The sequence below is a fragment of the Hydra vulgaris genome, chromosome 08 (genome assembly GCF_038396675.1).
Source record: "Hydra vulgaris chromosome 08, alternate assembly HydraT2T_AEP".
Taxonomy (NCBI): Eukaryota; Metazoa; Cnidaria; class Hydrozoa; order Anthoathecata; family Hydridae; genus Hydra; species Hydra vulgaris.
In genome coordinates, this window is record NC_088927.1 from 32,030,685 (window position 1) to 32,040,000 (window position 9,316).

At 31.3% G+C, this 9,316-nt stretch overlaps 1 protein-coding gene across 2 annotated transcripts in view; it reads right to left on the reverse strand.

The window, feature by feature from the left end:
• The window catches only part of LOC101236730 (multiple epidermal growth factor-like domains protein 10), a 130,626-nt gene that overhangs the window by 46,271 nt on the left and 75,039 nt on the right, over nt 1-9,316 (reverse strand). The window lies entirely within an intron of this gene.

Sequence of the window (9,316 nt, forward strand, 5' to 3'; positions counted from 1 at the left end):
TAAACAGATTATATATATATATATATATATATATATATATATATATATATATATATATATATATGTATATACATATATATGTATATATATATATATATATATATATATATATATATATATATATATATATATATATATATATATATATATATATATATATATATGAGGGTGTCCCAAAACACTTATGATGATTTGGGACACCCTCATATATTTATATATATATATATATGAGGGTGTCCCAAAACATCATAAGTGTTTTTTTTTTTAAATTACTAATACAGGCACTCCTTAAAGTTTCTTTATGGTGCCACTATAACACCTAATTTTTTTTTAGATCCCCGAGGGTCACTAAGTTCAAGAATATTGGAGTAAATTGCAATTTATGTCTCCAATTCGGACAAATTTTTGGATAAATTTTTAGAGATCAGTCTTTCATCCTATGATAATTTGTTTATCAAATTTAGACAGTTCTTTATTTGAAGAATCTAGAAATATATAACTTTTGGGTACATGGAAATTTGCTTTCAAGGACAAATAATGCCAAAACCAAACAAAATCATGAATTTTTAACTTCTATGGTTGGACTAGGTACTAGGTATTTTTTATGATACCAACTAATAAATTTATATATAGAAAATACATTGGCATAAGTTCTCAGTAGTAAAATGTTTTAATTTTGACCCAATTATAGTTCTATAGTCCAGATGATTGTCATGATTGCACTTTAAAAGTCGTATCTGTGCTTCTCGACAACTTGCAGAAGATATTGTTTTTGTTATTCATTTTGTTGTTATAGTGACATTGAAATTCTGTATGAGGGCAACACCACGTTCAGCACAGTCATTGACACAGGTCAAGTTTTTATCTGCTTACATGCAATCTGATAAGATTGGCTTTTATTCCATTCTTCTTCAGGCAAGACAAGAAAACTGTCATCAATCGCGTTAGTTTTGAAGAAACTTCTAGAAATAATTAATTCTGATATTGAATGAGGAAGTGACTTGACCAAATGCAATGCTCAATCATCTTTGATTTCAGATACAAGCTTTGCTTTCTCTTCACAGGATACATGTTGAGAAAATACAGAGAGAGTATTGCAAGCTCTTGGCTAAAGTACCAAGAATGCTGGACCATCATCTTCAGACCTGGTGTCTGCAAACCAAGGTCAAACGCAAATATTTTTTAAAACTTGTTTTAATATAATTTAATATATTATGTGTTACACTCATGAATAAAACTAGTATGAACCTTTAAAACTTGAGCCACCACCCCCACCCCAAACCCCCATTAAATAGGCTATCCCCTAGACACCCTGCACTTGTTACCCAAAAACCACTGTCCAAAACTCTAGGAAACCCTAAACACACTACAAACAGTAAACCTCACACTGAAATTAATTATAGAAACTTTTATGAGTATGAAGTTAATGTTAATTTTTGAACAAATTTGAACTTTGCACACTTTTAACAAAAAACTAATCATATCATACAACTTTTTTAGATGATGGACGAATTTAAAAGAATGAACATAATTACCGGTAGATATTCCATCTGCCCTAATACAATTTCATAAGAACACTACCAGAAGAGGGGTATGGTGTCCAATTGTTATTGCTAGTGTAAGTTTAACAAAAAGTTATTTTTTAATTTTTTATTTTATGATTTGATATTAATTTTTGTAATGTTATATTATTAAGATAAATGAAGCTAATTTCACTTTTTAACAAATATTTAGGCTTAATTAGCTGAAATAATAAAAATAAAAGAAATAGCTGAAGAGATAATATTTCTTCTCCTATTATTTTAGAAGAAAATGCAATATTTGTTGACAAAGGGAAAGTAATAGCAATAGGTCATTTGCAAAATGATTCACTAAACATGTTTCAACTTATTGCTTATTATTATATTATGGACCAATTGTACCAAAGATTGTTTGGTGGAGTTTTAGGGCTGTTGCAGCCCAATGTTTTTATTTAATGATTTTATTTAATGCATTAAATTTTACAATTAACATTTTCTTGTACTAATAAACTTTGGCTAAAAAAATACAAAGTCTTGTGAACAGTGTTGTTGTTTCATTGTATTTTGAATCCGTTAAAACACAGGACTCGGATTAAGCGTATTGCGATCGCAAATGGCATTTGCTTTTCACACCATCACAATTAATTTTTTCTCAAAAAAAATATTTTCGCGATTTGTTTGTATTTTTGTTGTAAATTTTTTTTTTCTTTTCTAATTAAGCGTTTTTTTTGGCCATTCTTAAAAGTAATGTTTTTATCTAAGTTTTTTATTAGGAGTCATAAAGTACATCACACTAAATTTATCTTTTGAGTAGAAGTGTAATCTTTATTGTTTATGCAACACAAAGATCGTAAAAAGTGACCAACGGAGCCGTCCAGTTACGTAGACCTGGGAGATGTGAAAATAAAAACAGATTGTAGATGTTGTCATTAAATAAAATGTATGTCATTAAATAAAAACATTAAAAATAAAAATCATAAGAAAATATAAAATGAGTGGTAAGACTTTTGCAAAGGTGAAGAACGAAGTTAGATGCTCAGGGGTCAGGGGGAGAAACAATTAACACTCTAGTCACTTTGTGTGTAGAACATATGCAACAAAGATCAAATATTTGATATACTGATTTTAGAGACTGTTGATGTCTACAGGTGTGATGATGTAGTGCATTAGTATGTTCCATTTGGTCATCTAGTATGGTCTCGTTATGTTTTTATTCACTTTCAAATCAGGTGAATAGAAAGCTTAACACACCGCTGATCCAACGTGCATTGTGGAGCTTCCAAATGAACGTGTGCATGAGTGTCTGCAGTAGTCATTAGGTTATTGAGCGCCGTAACCACATCCAGCAGGATAGCCTAATATCCGTTTTGTTGTTGTGGTGTACATTGGAAAAAGTTGGGGCACAGCAGCCACAAAGAATAAATTTGTTTGTTTATGTGACACAATAATCGCAGAAGTGACCATCGGAGCCGTCCAGTTATGTAGACCTGGGAGATTAAGAGTAAGAATCATAAATAAATGCAAAGACTATTTTACAGGAGGAATAAATTTTTAGGACTTAGGGATAGGATGAACAATAACCGACGCTCTAGTCAACCTAAAAAAATGATAAAACAATGGTCTATGAGTAAATAAGTCAATATAGATCCACTGGTTTATTAATGGCAACCATGGCTAAAACTATCGCACCATACAAAAACAATAAAATAAATTAAGTAGATAACAAATTATTAAGTAAAATGATAAAAAATGAGAGTACGGGCAATATAAAAAGAAAAAATAGGTTAATAAATGTGGTACTATTTATGGTCTAAACTCTAGATAATAAATTGAAAACTGATAATCACCTGTGTAACATAAAAGTATATATAAAATGTCGTTAATGTAACAAATACATAATACAAAGCTCACAAAACGCTACAATTCATGGGTTTTAGAGGTAAAAAATGATGGTACCATTATAACCAATCAAAATTAAGCAGTGGATGAATGGTGATCCCCCTCCTCAGGAATGCACTGCGATTACCAATGACGTTTCGGGTAGCCTGAGAACTTCACTAATGCCACTCGTCAGGGGCGTATCTTTGCAACAGAGCTTACCGCCTGCACTCTACTTCATGCTAGTCAATATTGCAATATAGTAGGGCTACACTACAAAAGCCAAAAATCCCAATCCCTATCCCAGTTTTTAATACAGCTCCAACATTCTTAGAGATCTCGTGAGGGTGGTGAGAGATGCGCGTTGTGTGGCTGTATATATGTGTATAAATACACACACTCACAACATAAAAATATACAAGTATCCCTACATATATACATACATACCTATATATATACATGCACACATACACACATACAAACATACATATATACATACATACACACATACATACATACATACATACACATAAACATATATATACAAAATAGTGACAATAAAGCATATAGAATAGTGATAATAACAACAAAATAAATAATAAGCAGCAGAAATGTAGTAAGAAATAGTGAAATTTAGTAAGATAAATAGTTCAGATAACATAAATCTCACCTGATAGGTGGAGATAACTCCTAACTGATAATAGTAAGGTAATAACAAATTGATAAATTGAAAACTCAAAATAGCCAGCTAATACACAATATAATTAGTGGATTCACCAGAAATGAATAATAATTCAATACGTAGAATGCTATATGAAAATGAACCAACACATGTCATAGACGTGTAATTGATCAAAGGATGTCTAGCAGACTGAAAAAATCAAGTTAAAAAACAAAGATTGTTTACATAATAACCATAAGAATGCTATAGAAGATTGTACAGTGCAAAACTAAAACAAACTGACTTATCGATGTCAGATGAAATTCCTTAGAGTCAAAAAATCTAATAAGATGATAGTCGAATACAAAAAGTAACCAAAACTCATGGTGTAAGCTATAAGAGTGACTAAAAGGTAATAAGAATAAAAAAATAAAAACAAAAAATAAAATAATAAAAAATAAAAATACATAAAAAGTTAGTAAATCAATTTGCTAATCTACCACTTAAAGAATGGTAAAAGTAATAAACAAATGAATCTGTCTTGTAAAGAACGCATACTAAACGTTATCTATTTCTACCTTATTTTGGAGTGTACCGTATCTAAAAAGTATATTGCATTGATTGGTTGTTGTAGTCTTAGTGTGTATTTTAATAAGATATAAACTGCATTTATTGTGATATTTTATTTTTTTAATCTAGATAAAATATGGGTAAATCATTTTGTGTTTCTTTGAGGTTTTTCCATTCTCATGGACAAGGATCCATGTTTAAATATCTCATAGAATTGAGATAGATGTCAAAATAAAACCATTTATGTGAATGGTTCTCAATGTTTCTAGCTAGCCACAGCAGTTGGTACATTCTTTTGTTATATTTTGTGCGGTTTTTTCTAAAGCCGAGAATTAAGAATTTGAATATTAAGTAAGGAGAGCATCTGTTACCAATGAAAAAAATTATCAACTTAAATATTTCAGTGTCGGTTGTAGTTATGTTCCAGAATATTATCTGTATGGATAGTGGCCAAGTATTCATAGGGTGGAAGTATATTCCATTCATTTCTTTATAAATGATGTATCGTTCTCTATCAAGACTTTAGATAATGCATTCGCGTCTTCCATGGCTTGGTGAAGTAATATCTCTATAGCATGTTTATCCTAAATTAGCAGTTAAGTGTGTAAATCATGTCTAGTATTTTTATGTAATAATATCTGGGCCTGCTTGTTTAAGGAGTATTTGTAAAAGCCTTCTAGTGTATTCTGGTGTATCTATCAGCGTGGAACGAGTAATAATATAACAATTTGTATTGAATTATATAATAAAGTAAAAAACATAAACAACATAGTAATATATAGAAAATATACCATATTTTCTGCGTAAATTATTTAAAAATACAAAATTGTAACATGCGGGTGGGGGCTGAAGTATGTCCTATCGGCTAAATACGGACTGGAGCAAACAGTGGATGTTCAGTTATTGTGATTGGCAGTGTATTTAGTGCGAATAAGTCTATCTCTGAGGGAAAGTGTATTAGTGTGTGTGAGGGTGGGTGCTGGTGGAAACAGTGTGCAGAGTTCTGGGTCATTGTGGATAAGGTGCCAGTTGTGTAATATTACGTTATTGATTCGTATACCTTGTTCATTGTAAGGTGTGACTATGGGGAAGATGTGGGTGTCATCGGGTTCTTTGTTTTTGTGGATAAGATCTTTCTGTGTGTGTCATAGGGCTTTAGTAATGTTCCTGTTTATGATATCAAGATGGTACCCCTTAAGAACTAATTGGCGCACTAATGTGCGGAGTTCCTCAAATAGGTGGTGGGAGTCAGATATAAGTCTATTGTATCTCATGTGGACGCTGTGGATAAGACCTAATGTGATATGATATGGGTGGTATAAACAGAATTGTAGGAGGCTCATTGTGTCGGTGGGTTTACGGTGAAGTGTGCTTTGTATTTTACCTAGATAGTTTGGTAGAGAGTTAGGTCCATAAAGTCAATTGAAGTATCTGAGTGGTTAAAAGTGAATTTAATGGTGGGGTGCAGGTTGTTCATAAATGTTGTAACATGTTTGAGATCTTCTATAGAGCCTGTGAATATGAAGAAAATGTTATCGATGAATCTCTTGTAGAAGGTGATGCTGTGTTTGAATTGTACAGTGATGGCTTCGTCTAATGTGCCCATGAATATGTTAGCGTATGGTGGTGCCATGCGTGTACCCATCAATGTCCCTGTCATTTGTAAATAGTTGCGATTGTCAAACTGGAACATCATGTTTGTCAGAATGGTGTCAATCATAGTCTGTATATATGCTATAGGTGTTGAATTGGGTGGTCTTAGGCCATGTGGTGTGTTATTAAAAAGTTGTTTGATTGCTTCTATACCATCTTAATGGGGTATATTAGTGTGCAGGGAGGTAACGCCGGCGGTAACAAAGATATATTTGTGAGGCGGTAGTGGTCGATTATGGAGCATGTGGAGAAACTGTGCGGAGTCTCTGAAATATAAAGAAAGTGTTTCAGCTAGTGGTTGTATTAACTTAGTTACAAAGTATGAGAGATAGTCTGTGGAACCATTGGAAGCAGATACAATAAGTCATAGAGGAATTTCAAGTTTATGTATTTTGGGAAGCCCATAAAACAGGGGAGGGCAACAAGGATTGTTTTGATGTATATAATTTGCTGTCTTCTTGTCAATCCTTTGAATAAGATGTAATCAATTGTAAAAACAACATTCCATGCCATTTTTATGGTGGGGTCGTACTGTAGGAGTTTATATATGGTATCATCTGCTAGCATGGTATTAATTTTCACCTCATAATCTCTCCTGTTTAGAATGCAGATGCTACCACCTTTGTTGGCTTGCTTGATGATAATATTGTTATTACTTTTTAGTGATGTGATCGCTTCTTTCATGTTTTTCCTTAGGTTAGGGTGAGCCAGACATAACACCTACAGAATGGATTTCGATTGATTGAATGCGCACATTAGTCACCGTAGGCCACAAGCCATCACTCTTAGACAAAAGAGCTAACGCCCCGTGCTGGTGTGGAATGATATGCTATGGAATGAGATTTTAGATCTGAGTACATGGTTAGCGACCGCAGATCCGACATGCATTGTGGAGCTTCCAAATGAACGTGTGTGTGAGTGTCTGCGTACTCATTCGGTTATCGTCGTTGTGGTGTACATTGGAAAAAGTTTGGGCTCACCAGCCACACAGAATATATTTATTGTTTATGCGATACAATGATTGCAAAAAGTGACCAACAGAGCCGTCCAGTTGCGTAGACCTGTGAGTATAGAAGTAGATTGTAGATGATGTCATTGGGTAAGAATCATGAATGAATGTAAAGACTATTTTGTAGGAGGAATAAAACTATAGGACTATAAAGAGAGGGTGAAAAATAACTCACACTCTAGTCATCCTAAACAAATGATAAAACAATAGTCTATGAGTGAACAAGTATATATAAACCCCTTGGTGTATTGATGGCTATCATGACTAAAAATATCATACAACATAAAATTATAAAATAAGTAAATAAAAAGATGCTAATAAATAATGGTATGGGCAATATAAAAGAAAAAACAAATTATGCATGTTCTACAAGGTTCGAACCCTGAATCTCCAGACTATGATGCAGCGCACTAACCACCACCCTATAGTGTTGATATGTAATTGTAAAAGAAATGTTTATAAATGTCGTATAATTAATGCACTAAACAGTAAAAAATAGATAACTGACAACTACCTGTGTATTAGCAAAATATTTAAACATCGTGAACAAAATAAATATATAATAAAAAGCTACTAAAGCGTAAAAATATATGGGTACAAGAGGTAAAAAAATGTTGGTGCCATGATAACCAATCAGAATTAAGTTTGCGATTAAATTTTTTTGCGTTAATTTGAGCCCTGAAACATTAAGACAATTTAAAATTAAATGTTTACATTTGATGATAGTTTTTAAACAAATAAAATATTATTTTTATTATTTCTTTGGTTTAAAGTGTGCCATTTAATAATTATTTGTCAAGGTGCGACATCTTTTATTAAATTAGGCACGCAATTTTATAAAATTAAGCATGGCGTGACATTTATATTTGTTATTTTTCACTTTAGATGAAAAACATTTTTATCGTAACATCTAAAGCACTATTGTGTCACCAAGCTCGATTTAGTGTGCCACATCTAAATTCTCTTATGTGGAGTGAAAAATCTAGCATGGTGACATGCAACGCTATAGTGTTTTAGATATCCCGTGACAATTAAAAAATTTAAATGTCACGTCATACTTAATAATAAAAAAATAGGAAATAACATTATTGAGTGTTGCCAAATTTGATTCGATAATTTTCCTTTTTTGCGTAAAATAAGTCAACAATGATTAGGATTTTTATATCAACAGTATGAACAATAAATATGAATAATAATATGTTAGCAATATTTTTTTCAGTAAAATAACTGTCTTGTTACTCATAAAAGATGTAAACTATTTGTATTGTGCTAAATCAGCAAATAATTACTATTTATTGGGATTTTTGACCACTTTAAAAACTTTGTTTTGCCTAGCCTCGCCCTGAAGATAAAAAATTTTATTTGAATTTGTTCTATATTTTTATTTTTATGTATATATTTCGAACTTAACTAATTTTCTTAACTAATTTTTATGTATTGATAGTTACCTTAAAGGTTTCAAAACAACTTCATTTTAAATAAATAACATTTTTGTCCCAGCCCTACAAATGAATTTTAAAATATTTTCCATTGTCTTCTAAATTATAAAAACGCATCACTGCCAGTAGGAAAATTGATAATCTTAAAATTTCCTAGGTGTGCTAGGTGTGCATCTTAAAATTTCCTAGGTGTGCTACTTTAAATTGTTCTATTTTAAAGTAAAATTTTTATTTATATTTTTTTAAGAAAGATTATTAGATATCTTAGGGACCTAATGCAAATTGCACACAGAAAGTTTCCCTTACAAAAGATTTTAATTAAAAAATGATTTCAGAATTTGATCATGAAATGAAAGAGAAAAGTTTTTTTAGTGAAGTTTTTTTTTTTAATTTTAATAACTTTAAAATGTATAATAACATCATCGGATTCACAACTCCCACATATCCTTAATTTTTTTTCAATAAGTTACAGAAAATTGTACAAAAAAAATGATCTTAACTTCATTAGAGATTTTTAATAGACAATAATTAGTAATTATAAAAATCATGCAATTTATGAGTTTCTAACTAATTTGGTTAAATGGTT